Source organism: Leptinotarsa decemlineata, unplaced genomic scaffold (assembly GCF_025532065.1).
Source record: "Leptinotarsa decemlineata unplaced genomic scaffold, Ldec_3_MD MMD2_tig00026328_RagTag_RagTag, whole genome shotgun sequence".
Taxonomy (NCBI): Eukaryota; Metazoa; Arthropoda; class Insecta; order Coleoptera; family Chrysomelidae; genus Leptinotarsa; species Leptinotarsa decemlineata.
Window position 1 is genome coordinate 4,188,190 of NW_027412688.1, and position 12,789 is coordinate 4,200,978.

The following is a 12,789-nucleotide window of genomic DNA, read 5'->3' on the forward strand; positions in this document are numbered from 1 at the left end:
GGGTTTTATTTGTGAAATAACAAGGTAGGTAAATGGATAGAATACACAATAAAAGTAATTTCAAAATGAACTATAGGTTTGACACATACAAATCGATTCGTCCAAACTTCATGAGAACCGTTCATGAGCTAAGAGTTCAATAACGAATTTTATACACTCAAAATAGTAAATAATACATATTACATGATACATACTTCATAATTAATGATAAATACTACGTAACAGATGATAAATGATACATAATACACAAAAATACCATGAACGCTTGTGTTCCACAAGGATCCATATTGTTTCCAACCTTTTTTCTATTGTATGTCAATGACTTATTGGAAAAAAACAGGAATCTAATATATTGCTCTGCTGACGACATCGAGTGCGGATGCACATCTTCTCCGGCAGCAGAAGGTTGTATATCTTAAAGAGGATCTTGAAATGATTGTTATTTGGGGTGCATCCAACCAACCAGGTCTATTCAATGCCACAAAAACCCAGGGATCGGTTCTCTCTTGAAATATAAATGTCTCCGAACCGGATGTCATGATGTCAGACAATTCCGCTTTCTACTTTGGTAAGTATGTTGGGGGATGAAATGAACAACAATATGTCTTAGCACAATCATGTCGCTGGAGTTGTTGAGGCTGCTGCTCAAAAGCTTGAAACACTGTTCCGAACCAGAAAACTGTACATACCTCAGCAACTTTTGATGCTTCTTTGGAGTAGTGTTTTCATGTATGGAGCTCCCCATCCAGAAGAGGGCCTTCCGCTTGATTGGAGACGCGAACAACACTTGCAACCCCGATAGTCTGGAACATCAAAGAAAGGTTGAAGATTTGTATGTCTTCTATAGATACTTTCACGGAAAGTATATCAGAAATACGCGAAGGACTGTGTCTTCTCATCGTTTTGAGGTTCAACTCAGTACACTTCGAACTTCACTGTTTAAGAACTCGTTCATTCGGATACCTGCGTTTATGTGGAATAAACTTCCAAATAGATTCAATCGTCAGCGATTCAAATCGATTGTAAATCGCTTTGTCCAAAAACATAATACATCTTTCAACTGTAACTGAAATGAATATATGTATTTTCGAATTCAAATAATGGAAGTCCAAAACATTTAGATTCGTTGAAAATGATAGCAGGACTCTCCCGAACTATCGCAAAAAATGTGGGGGTTGAGCAAACCGGCCATCGAATGCCTGCTTCCACGTAGACCCGCTGGATACGGAAATGACAGAATCACATGTGGTTCTGTTATTTCCTTACTGAATGGCCTAATCCTAAGGGGTAGTATCCGTGCCGAGAGGATGAATGACACTGAGCCTATCAGATGTCTCTACGGAAACTTTGAGATACCGGGAGGTGATGGATGTCGAGCTTACGGCTCCAACTGACCTCTCTGTGAATTAAGATCAAGAGCGAGAACTTCTCAACTCTCCAACTCCCGATCCAATAACTGAGGTTTAGTAATGCAGCCAGGAAACAACTGAGTCGTCTCCTCAAGAGCGGGGCACCTTATGAAACCGCCTTGAACCAAATTCTTGAGCGGCGTATGCAGAATCTGTCTGAGGTGAAGAAACAAACCCCCCATAAGCAGGTTAGCAAACGTTTGCGCTCAGCATATACTTTCTGCCTGCTCCGCTGGGGATCGAATCAGGTTTTTAGAGTTCGACAGAGCCGTACTCTTACCATTTGACCTGAAAGACCACTCACCGTTCATACTAATCGACTTCGTTAAGGAGCTGGGTAAGAACATGCTTACCTTATATTATACACTGGCAGAGTCTGTTCTTAAGTATTGCATTACAACATGGGGAGGAACGTTTGAAAAAAATTTAGGAGGTTTACAAATAATGCAAAACACATTACTGAAAATTATTTGTAAGAAGGACCGTTTATTTTCCACAAAAAAGCTATATGAAGAAACAACTTATTCAACATCAGAAGTCTCTTACTCTTGTTTAATATGGATATTTCATAACAAAGTAAATTACCAAAGTTCAACTATTGAAAAAGAGACCAGATCTGTTATAAAAAGGTCTATCCATCTACCTTTATTCAAAAAAAGTCATTCACAGAAATCTGTATATTACTTTGGCCCAAAACTTTTCAATTTACTACCACCCGAGTCCAGGAATATTATAGACATAAAGAAATACAAAATTGCTATGAAATCATTTCTACGCTACAATCAACTTATTATTGAAAAATTATATTGAACACATATACTTGAAAGCTCCATTCTCCAGAAATATCAAATGTATATAAAATGTCTGACAGAATAAAAAATCTCCTTTTAAAAAAAGGGATACCTATCACAACACAAGCGCATTTGCGCTTAGGTGAAAGGTCCCAATATATAAAAGGGGATAAGAAATATTTATATATTATTATTAATTTCGTATTATTATTAATTTGTGATTATTATTTGTAATTATATTATTATTTGTATATGAAATTGCCATCAATGGGCTTTGATGAAAATGGAACTGTTGTGTAGCTGTCCCTGTAATTATACAATCATATTTTAAAATATTTTTATCTGTAAAAATGTGATGATTCAGTTTTCAATCTGTCTTTTCATCATTTATTTTCTAACATGTGTGAATAGGTGTGAGCCACAATAAACCCTTGCGGGTTGCGGTGGAGGGTCGAATAGACCAACTCACTTTGGATCTAACCCTAACATAACCCCATCCCAAACTAGTATTAAATAAATCATTCGCATCTGGCAGCGACTGAAAACAGATATTTTCGTCTGGCCTTTCATCATTTTCTCGAATATTCTCCATGAATTCACCATGTAAATTTCAGCCATCCTACCATACTTTTTTGGCAATATTTCAAAAACAAATTTGTTTCTGGCGGGTAATCTGACGTTAATTTCAAATTGAATGTTTCGGATATATCTACTTCATATCTACTTTCAACTCATTTAAGTTCCATACAACTGAAACATATCTTCTGATGACAATTTCTGCAAAAACTCCATCATGCGCAGCTACAACGATTGCCCTTTTTCTGTCAGATTTTCCATTCCTCATTGTTTTGACATCATTTACTCATGGTTCAAAATTGCTTACGTTCTAGAATACCTGCTCGAAATACTCAAATGATTATTAATGAATACTTGACAATACAATATTCAATGATCTGGCTCTTATATCTCCGCTTCTTGTTTGAACTGAATCAAGCATATTATTAGTCACAGCACTTTCCAACGAAAAGCAGCAGACCGTCGCGACTGAAGTGATTTTTTAATTTTCATGAAAGATACTCGTTGTTAATTTTGTATCGACTTGAATAAAGGCAGCAAGTTTATCACTTCATGATACCATAACGTAATTAAAACAGGTGAAGCTCTAATTGAGAGCTCTTCAGTGGAAGAAGTGGTTATTAAAAACTGAAAGGAAACAGTGAAAGTAATAATTTGATTAATTTACTTTATGGGTGTGGGAAGTTTTCCAGATTTGTTTGTGATCTTTTCGATTTCGGTAACAGAAGTCGTTTTAATGAAAATTTATACTATTTCAACATAAACAGTAACAAATTGGAATTTGAAGTTGAAAATCCATTGAAATTTAGGATCTCATTAGCAAACTCATAAGTTTGATGAATTTTAGTGAGAGAGCAAGTGTGTTAAGAAATCTGGGGGCAAAGTAGTTGTTGTCATTTCAGGTTTTGTAAATTTTGTGACGGTCTGTTGTTTTATGAAGTATGCCTTGTATGACAGTGTGGAAAACAGTGTGTTCAAATTGATGGTACTCGATATTCTGTATGTGGAGCAAGCCCTGAGAAATATGAATACAGGAAACAGTTACTATCTTCAGGCGTTTGTGGGCTTCTCAGCATTCGTCTCTGTTTGTTTGAAGGTGGTTGACAATGTCTCGTGGTGTAATTTCATCAGTTCGGACTTCCATTGTCTAATATAATATAAATTGATTTGAAATCCTGGAAAAAAATAAAAGATTAACCGAAAATAACAATTCGATTGAAACAAAAAACTGAAATTACAGGGAAATAACATACCAGCTACAACCAGAAAATAAAAGATTTAAATAATAATAAAAGCTGAAAATAAAAACATATTATCAACAAAAATGAAAATGAAAAAATTAAAATTAAAAGATTCCAAACCAAGTTACGTCACGACGTTTCGATTTTGAGTATCCACAATCGTCTTCGGGTGATAACTGGACTTATTCCTCCGAGATCTGACTATTTATAGGTCATTCGAGTGCTTTCACCTCTCACCTATCCCCTCTTTCCTCTTTCCGCTTCATTGGTTTTAGCGGTAGATGACCGTTTGGCGGAAGTTGGTCGTTTTTTGCTTAAGGTTTCCATATGTTACGTCCGTCTGTCTGTAGAGTAGGGAGGGTGAGTGTAAGTCCACAGTACTTAGGCCAAATGTGACCCATTGTACATCCTCCCGAGGATTTGTCCTCCTAGGTCATCGTCCATTCTGCCCTTTCCAGAAAGGTGGACAAGTCACTGGGAGACGTCTCCTTTATATCAGCAGGTGTAGGCCAAGACTCGCCGAACACACACTCTCTTATTGACAATAACTCGGGGCACTCGCACAGGACATGCCTGATAGTCTCATCTTCCTATTCACATATCCTGCATAGAGGTGTGTCCACCAGCGCCATATTATGGAGGTGTTTCCTTAGTTGACAGTGATCAGTCAAAAATCCTACTGTCAGGCGTAGATTTTTTCTGGTCATTGCCAAATATTTATTCGGCGCCAGCTTCCCAGGGTCACCCAAGGTGATACTGGCAAGATTACATCCTTTGGTTTCATCCCATCTCTTTAAGGATTGATCATAGGTGTAACACTTGACCAGTTCCGCAATTGTCGCAGTCATCAGGCCGTAGGTGCCACTGGGTGCTAAAATTCTCAGTCCAGCCGCTTCCTTGACTAAAAAGTCGGCAATGCGATTACCTTTACTCCTGTCGTGCCCTTGAATCCACTTCGGGATAATGTTATTATCTACCGAGGCTTTGGCTGAATCTTGGTGACACTCTAGTACTAGCCCTGAGGTTATACGTTGTCTGTTCAAGGCTAATAGGTCTTGTCTGCTGTCAGTGCAGATTGTTATGTTTTTGCCAGAAATTTCTTTCTTGGTTAATCCTTTTGTGGCGATTGAGATACCAGCCAGTTCTGTTTGGACCACGCTGGTATTTCTTCCCATTCCCCACTTAATTCTTAGGCTTAGTGATCTGGAGTACACTCCACACCCTGAGCCTTCTTTGGTTTTTGAGCCGTCTGTGTAGATCCGTATTGCATTTGTATCATCTGACTCTATGTTCTACTTTATTTGTATTTTGTAGGGTTTATTAAACACAATTGCATCGCTTGTTGTCTGCAGCAGAGGTTGCGCAGTAAGCGCTTCCCGCCACAGGCCCAGCCTCAATTGACCCATTCCTACTTCGAGGTTTACACCAGCCATGCGCAATCGTACCATGGCCATCAAGGCAACGAATGGCTTGTTTAAAGTTGCCATATGTTACGTATCTCTACGCTAGCTTGACTAAATGCGTTGTTAGACAACTAATACGCAGCTGAAGTTCCTCCTAAACCAGTGTTCCTTTTTGTGGATGATTTCAGCTTGAGCCCACTTGATATTATGTTGATGAGTCCAAACATGCTCTGCTATTCCGGATTTGCTGGTTTCTCTTCGCTGTGTGTGTTTCTTGTGCTCAGCAATGTGAACTTTCAATGGCCTCTTAGTTTCACCGATGTATGATTCTCCGCACTCGCAGGGTATCAGGTAAATGCAATTCTTGGAATCGCAGTCCGCGTTTGGTAGCCTGATTTTTGTGAGGCTGCTACGAATAGTGTTTCCAGATCTGAAACAGGTCCTGATGTTATACTTTGACCCAATCCTTCTTATCCTTTCCGATAATCCTCTGATGTAGGGGAGTACAAGAACTGGTTGTGGCGGCTTCTTTTCCTTGTGTTCTACCATTACTCTGGAGTAACCATTCCGTTGAAGGTCATTTTTGATGATGCCAACTAAAGCACAGCACACTGAAGGACAATGCTTTCAATGTTTAGAGAAAATCACACATTTTTTTGAACAGATCAAATTCATTTCAATTTAATGAGAATAATCATTCAAAATATACCTCGAAAGAGTTATTCACTGAAAATTCATTTCATATCATTACTGAAGGCTACTAAATGTCGATAAAATATCATGTCAAGACATATCATGTTGAGAAAAATGTATAACTGTGAAATAAGAAGACATTGATGTGTATTTTCAGCATATGCCAAAAGGTATTTATTGGAATTGAACTTACCACAAAAAATTTCTCTTCGTAATGTCATTTTCATTCCGTTTCTCCAGTTACTTCTCACAAGGAATCTGAAACAAAATTGAAATGTAATATCTATTCAGTAAAATGTGATGAGAATTAATGAGTGGCAAAATCAGTGCTAATAACTAGAATAGTAATAACTTTTTCTCGTGATAAAGTATGTATCCAGCAAAGTTTCCAGTCAATATTTTTTTTCAATACAATTATGCAATTATTTCAAATCATCTAGAGGAACAATTCGTTCACGTCAGGTTCAACTCCCTACACTATAGGTTAATGGACTGACACCTATTAGAAAACAACTACTCCCCTGGCTGATACCCCGAAGGAAGTTAGATTATATCCGACAGGTGTCAGTGCAGGATTTGTCCCTGAAGTAATTCCTGAATATGCTGTTGGCGATCCCAACTCGACTCGACCATCGACTTTATGTTGATGATAGATACTTCCTTGCATTGACGAATGGTCAAACAGCACAAAACCGGTCGGCAAGTGTGTTTCACACACTCTCAGAAGTTGAGAAACTTGTGCGAGCTAAGGACTAACGAGGTCTTATCTTTCAACGTGTGATTCCTAATACGGTTGCAAAATCATTCCAGCTTCAACCAGATAAATTCTCTCGAGAAAAATATCTGGTTGAGGCGGGAATCGAACCAACGGCCTTCCAAACTGAGTCGTGTGCACTACCACCTCGGCCAATTCCACAATATATGTATCTGATATGTACTGACTTGTTCAATTGCTTCTTTTAGGCTCATTCTAATGCGCCAATAAAATATTATTGTTATTATTTAAGTCAATACACCTCGAACTTCACTGATTGTGGACCCTTTCATTTGGAGAACTGCGTTTATGTGGGATAAACTTCCAGAGAACGTTTTCCCAAATGGATTCAATCTCCAGCGATTCAAATGCAATGTAGTGATTCACTTTCGCACGGGCACCGCTGTATGAGCGCCTTTGAGATTTTTTTATAGTGCTTGTGTTTTATCCATGAAAGAAAATTTTCGAAGGACCTAGAAATAATCATCTTCGGCCTTGAAATTTCAATTCTTTGATCTTTGAAAAATTGAAAATTGATCAATGATTCATTTGGAAATACCTAAAACTTTGTTTGGTAGCTAGAAACTCCAATTCAGTGTTGCTGTATCGCTTATTGCACTCTTCCTTCCAACGGGTAATTAAAAACTGTACATCGAGGTTTGAAATTTGTATGAGAGAATATACGGCTGGAGAATAATAGAAGTTATAATTAGATTTCGTGGGTAAAAAGCATATAAAGAGAAGCAGAGGATTCACATAGAATAAGTAATGTTAATGTAGCACTAATCGCATGTATCTCCCTGAAGATCTCTTTCTCAGGGAAAGTTCAAAGAATATTGCAGTCCTTATCTTGTGAACTTACAAAGATAATTATTGTGGCTTTTAACTTGTCTCGGAGACTCCCAACAGTATTATTCAGATAATGACTTAGTTTAATGATCTGTTGTTCAGAACTAGTGAGATTAATATGCGATTAGAGGTTTTGATAGGCGAATTATATTTCACCGGTTGGAAATTGTTGTTTCTGGTATGCAATCTGTTTCTATGGAAAAAACATGTAGGTATAGTAGATTTCTATATATATTTTTTGTAATTTCCAGATGGATACGCTTTCTAGCAATTTATTAGGTCAACATGTGTTATCATATTAGATTTATCATCACCACCGCTTTTGCCTGTTCCTGATTGACGAAGGGTTTACCGATGAGAAAGTTATTGGTGTCGTACCACTGAATATAATAATAATGATAATTGTTTTTATTGACAGGAAACAAAATACAAAGGAAATATATACAGTACGAGTCTAAAACATGGAAAAAATTCACTGAATCAAAGGTGTTGTTTCTTTCAGAAATATGCTCGGACATGTCGATTAGTATTTTTAAGTGCCCTTATTTCAATGCAAAAAAATTATACAGTTTGTCTCAAATATGAGATATCACGTCATCGATAATTTTTTTTAATGACAACCCTGTTTTATTAATGACTTTTATTGAAGGGTTCAACAAGTTGCACATGCCTGCCAAATTTCAATTTTCCACTCCTCGTCTTTTAAAAGATATTTAAAAAATATTATTTAATTCAAAAAATGAATTCAATTCAATAGTCTTCCTTCAATAAATGCTTAGAATGTCAGGGATACCTAACAGTGACATTGTCATTAAAAAGTTATCAAAAAAAATTAAGGAGAGTAGTATCGCATTTCAATCATATTTGTGCACAAAAACAGTTAGTCGTTTCACAGTTTGTTGTTCGCCATTAGTAAAATGCCGTACTTAAGTGAAACACATAAGATTGAAATTCTAGTGATGATTGGCTACGGAGATAGGACAAGAACACAAAAAGAAGTTACCATTTATTCAGAGAAGAGAGAAGTATCCTGATTCACCACCCATATCGCGAAGTACCGTAAGCAAGATCGAAAAACAGTTCCGGGAAAATGGGCATTTGAGAAAAACAAATAATCATCGTCGAAGTGCGCTCAGTGAAGAAGGCAAAATAAATGTTCTCGAAATTAGCCATTCTTCAGTGGCAAGAGTTCTTGAAGCTCCAGGAACTAACCGAAGATGATCCAGATAGAAGACTCCAGTTTTGCGAACGAATGATGGATCTACTAGACAGGAATGTTGTACAAAAAGAAAACGTTTTAGTTTCTGACGTATCAACGTGTATGTGGAATGGTGTGGTAAATCGTCAAAATTGTCGTTATTGGGCAGACAGAAACCCACACTGGATGAGCGAAGGCCACACTCAACATCCAAAAAAAGTCAATGTTTGGGCATTTAGAATTCTTGCAGGAAGACCTAGTTCTGAATTTGGCTATTTTGCTCCCTTGTCCTATATAAGCTGACGTCCAGAATAGAAACATCTGGTTTCAACAGGACGACGCACTTCTTCATTTTGCAAGACCTGTCCGTGAGTACCTGAATAATGTATTTCCAGGCAGATGGATTGGCAGAAGAGGACCCTATGAATGGCCACCTAGGTCTCGGGACTTAACACCTTTGGACTTTTTCTCATGGGGCTACTTGAAGAGCAAAGTTTTTAAGACCAAACTGGCAATTATTGAGGATTTAAAAGAACGAATAAGACGAAGTAAGACTGGCGAAGTAAACAGAAATCTTCAAAATGAGTTTCAGTTACGTTTAGCGTATTGTCAGTTAGTAAATGGATAACATTTTGAACACTTGTTGAAGAAAGACTATTGAATTGAATTCATTTTTTGAATTAGATAATGTTTGTTGAATATCTTTTGAAGGACAAGGAGTAAAAAATTGAAATTTGGCAGGCATGTGCAACTTGTTGAACTCTTTAATGAAATTCATTAAAAAAACAGGGTTTTCATTTGAAAAAATTATCGATGACGTCATATCTCATATTTGAGACACACTGTATAATTTTTTTGCATCAAAATATAGGCAATTCAAAATACTAATCGACGTGTTCGAGCATATTTCCGAAAGAAACAACACCTTTGATTTAGTGAATTTGTCCCATGTTAGAGACTCGCACTGTATAAGTAAAGAAAAATATAAGCTCCTATCAAATGTCAGAATTCAATTTCTGACCATGCTACAGAGAAATCGCAACATGAGCAGACTTTGCTCTTCCATCCAACTAAAAACGTGTGCACCTATGCAGACATAAACACAAGTGCACACAAGCAAACATTTCACCAAACGAACACGATTAAAAATATACTGCATAAAACGGTATGCAAGACACATTGAACACATGTAGAATACTATAATAAAAAAAAAGAAAAGAAGTCGATGCAAGAACTATACTAAAAATAAAATACTATAAAATAAATACTAGAATGGAATAGAATATTTATTTACCAATATTTGATACAATAGTGTATATTTGGCACGTCACTTAAATATCACACACAAATAAATATCACAAATGTCACAAATAAATGTAGAGTCATGTAACAAGATGAATAAAAACTGAATCATCACATTTTCACACATGAACATATTTACAAATATGATTGTATAATATAACTTATACTTGTGAATTTCACAAAAAACAGATGTATATGAGACAAAACAAAATATTTGTCAGGTGTATATGGGATAAAACAAAATACTTACACTACACAAAAAGTTTACACAATGAGGAAATAATTTAGATTCCTCATTCCTCCTATTTCCCTTTGACAGGTCATTTATTTCTATTTAATAAACTCATCTATACTATAAAAAGCATTCAGCATAAAATATTTTTTTATTTCATTTTTAAATGAAGATAACGTCATTTCTTCCATAGGCTGAGGAACACAGTTATACAAAATAATACAGTTATAGTATAGAGAGTTTTTGAATGCAGCTGTTTTATGCCCAGGTATCGACAATAATTTTTTATGTCGTGTATCGTACATGTGCCTTTCCGCAGAGGTATTGAAAGAAAGTATATTAGTTTTCGCGTACACCAGATATTTATAGAAGTAAATGCTAGGTACCGTAAAAATATTATTATTTATAAAAGTTTCTTTACAGCTATCGAAGCGATTTATATTGAAAATCAGTCTCAGTAATCTTTTCTGAGCAACAAAGACGCGCTGTAAATGACTCGATCGTCCCCAGGTTAATATATTCAATGAAATATGTGAATAAGCTAATGCATAGTACACACTTACAAGACCCTGTTTGGCAATTGTGTCTTTAAGCTGTAAAATGGCAAAATAAGCTTTATTAAGCAGCTTGCAGACGTGGTCAATGTGTGGTTCCCATGTTAACTTGCTGTCTATAAAGGTGCCAAGGAACTTAGTTGTTTCAGATAGAGCAAAATTACAGCCAGGTGTTAATGGCCTCCTAAGGTTTAAGTTCATAAAAACCGTTTTCCCATGGTTCAAAATAAGTTTATTTCTTTGACACCACGCATACACTTCGTCAAGCGTTACCTGAGTTTTGTGGTAAAGTTCCTCCTCAGTAACACCCGACACAGTAACAGTGGTATCGTCAGCATACAAAGTGGTGGCACCATATTGAATATAATTTGGTAAATCATTAACATAAATTAAAAAGAGTAGTGGGCCTAAAATAGAGCCTTGTGGTTACGTCTTGCATGTCTGATTGGCATTCATTACATTTTACAATTAGTTTTCTATTTTCCATGTAGGAATTGATATAGCTTAGGAGACATCCTCTTATTCCGATATTATATAATTTTTTAGACAGTATGTTCCTGTCCACTGAATCAAAAGCTTTCGATAGGTCAAAAAATAGAGTTAAAACATATTTGCCATCATCTAGCTCTTTATATACATTTTTGAAAAAATGTGCGGATGCTGTCTCTATTGATTTTGATGGCCTAAATCCATGTTGACAATCTGTAAAAATTTTGTTCCCTTCAATATATGCTAAAATGCGGCAGTAGAGAATTTTTTCTATAATTTTTGAAAATGCACTTAGCAAGGATATTTGTCTATAATTTTCTACTTCACTCATGCAGCCTTTTTTGAAAATAGGGATTATACAAGCTATTTTGAGAAGATCAGGAAACTCTCCGCTAAGAAATGACTGATTTATGAGGTGCAGCAGTGGGTCTATGATGTTATTGCAAATATTTTTTATGATGTGAGTGGTGAAACCGTCTAAACCAGCCGACTTTTTATTTTTAAGATTGCTTATAACAGTTGCTAATTCATTTTTACTCAATGGATAAAAAAATATGGAATTTATCCTATGTGCAGACAAAGTACAGGGCAAAGATAAGTTATATCCGAAATTTTCGGCGATATGATCAGGCACAACGCTAGAAAAATAGAAAGCAAAGCAATTTGACACTTCTTTCCCATCAGCAGTTAAATTGTTTTGAATATTCAGAGTAATATTTTTAAAACCAGTTTTTGACCTTCCAAGCTTCTTATTAACTAGAGCCCATGTCTCTTTGGATTTATTTTCAGCATTTATTATTTTATTATTGTAATAATTCAATTTGGCAGATTTTATGTTCTTTCTATATATTTTTTTCCTTTCCATGTAAAGTAATTTATTTTCAGGACAGTTTTTTATTTCATTGTATATTTTACGAATCTCTTTACCTTCTACGATTAATGCGTTTGACAGCCAACCTTTGTCATTTCTGTAAGACTGTGGTTTTTTTTAGTTAATATTACTATAATAAAAAAAAGAAAATACATATAATCACTTGAAATTCAGCATGCTAGGAATTTCATTCATAAGCAAAATATGTTTAGTTTCCTATTTGAATATAATACAATTTGTATTCTTTAGTACGTTAAGTAATTTGATGAAGAGACAGATTATGTAATAAGAAAACGATCCACGATAATGAAAAGTTTTATGGTGAGGGGGAGCGAGCAAGTTCTTGAATCTCAGATTAGGATTATGAACGTCAGTCCGAAACCTGAGTTTGTTGTAGAGATAAGCAGGCTTCATGAGACTTATTATT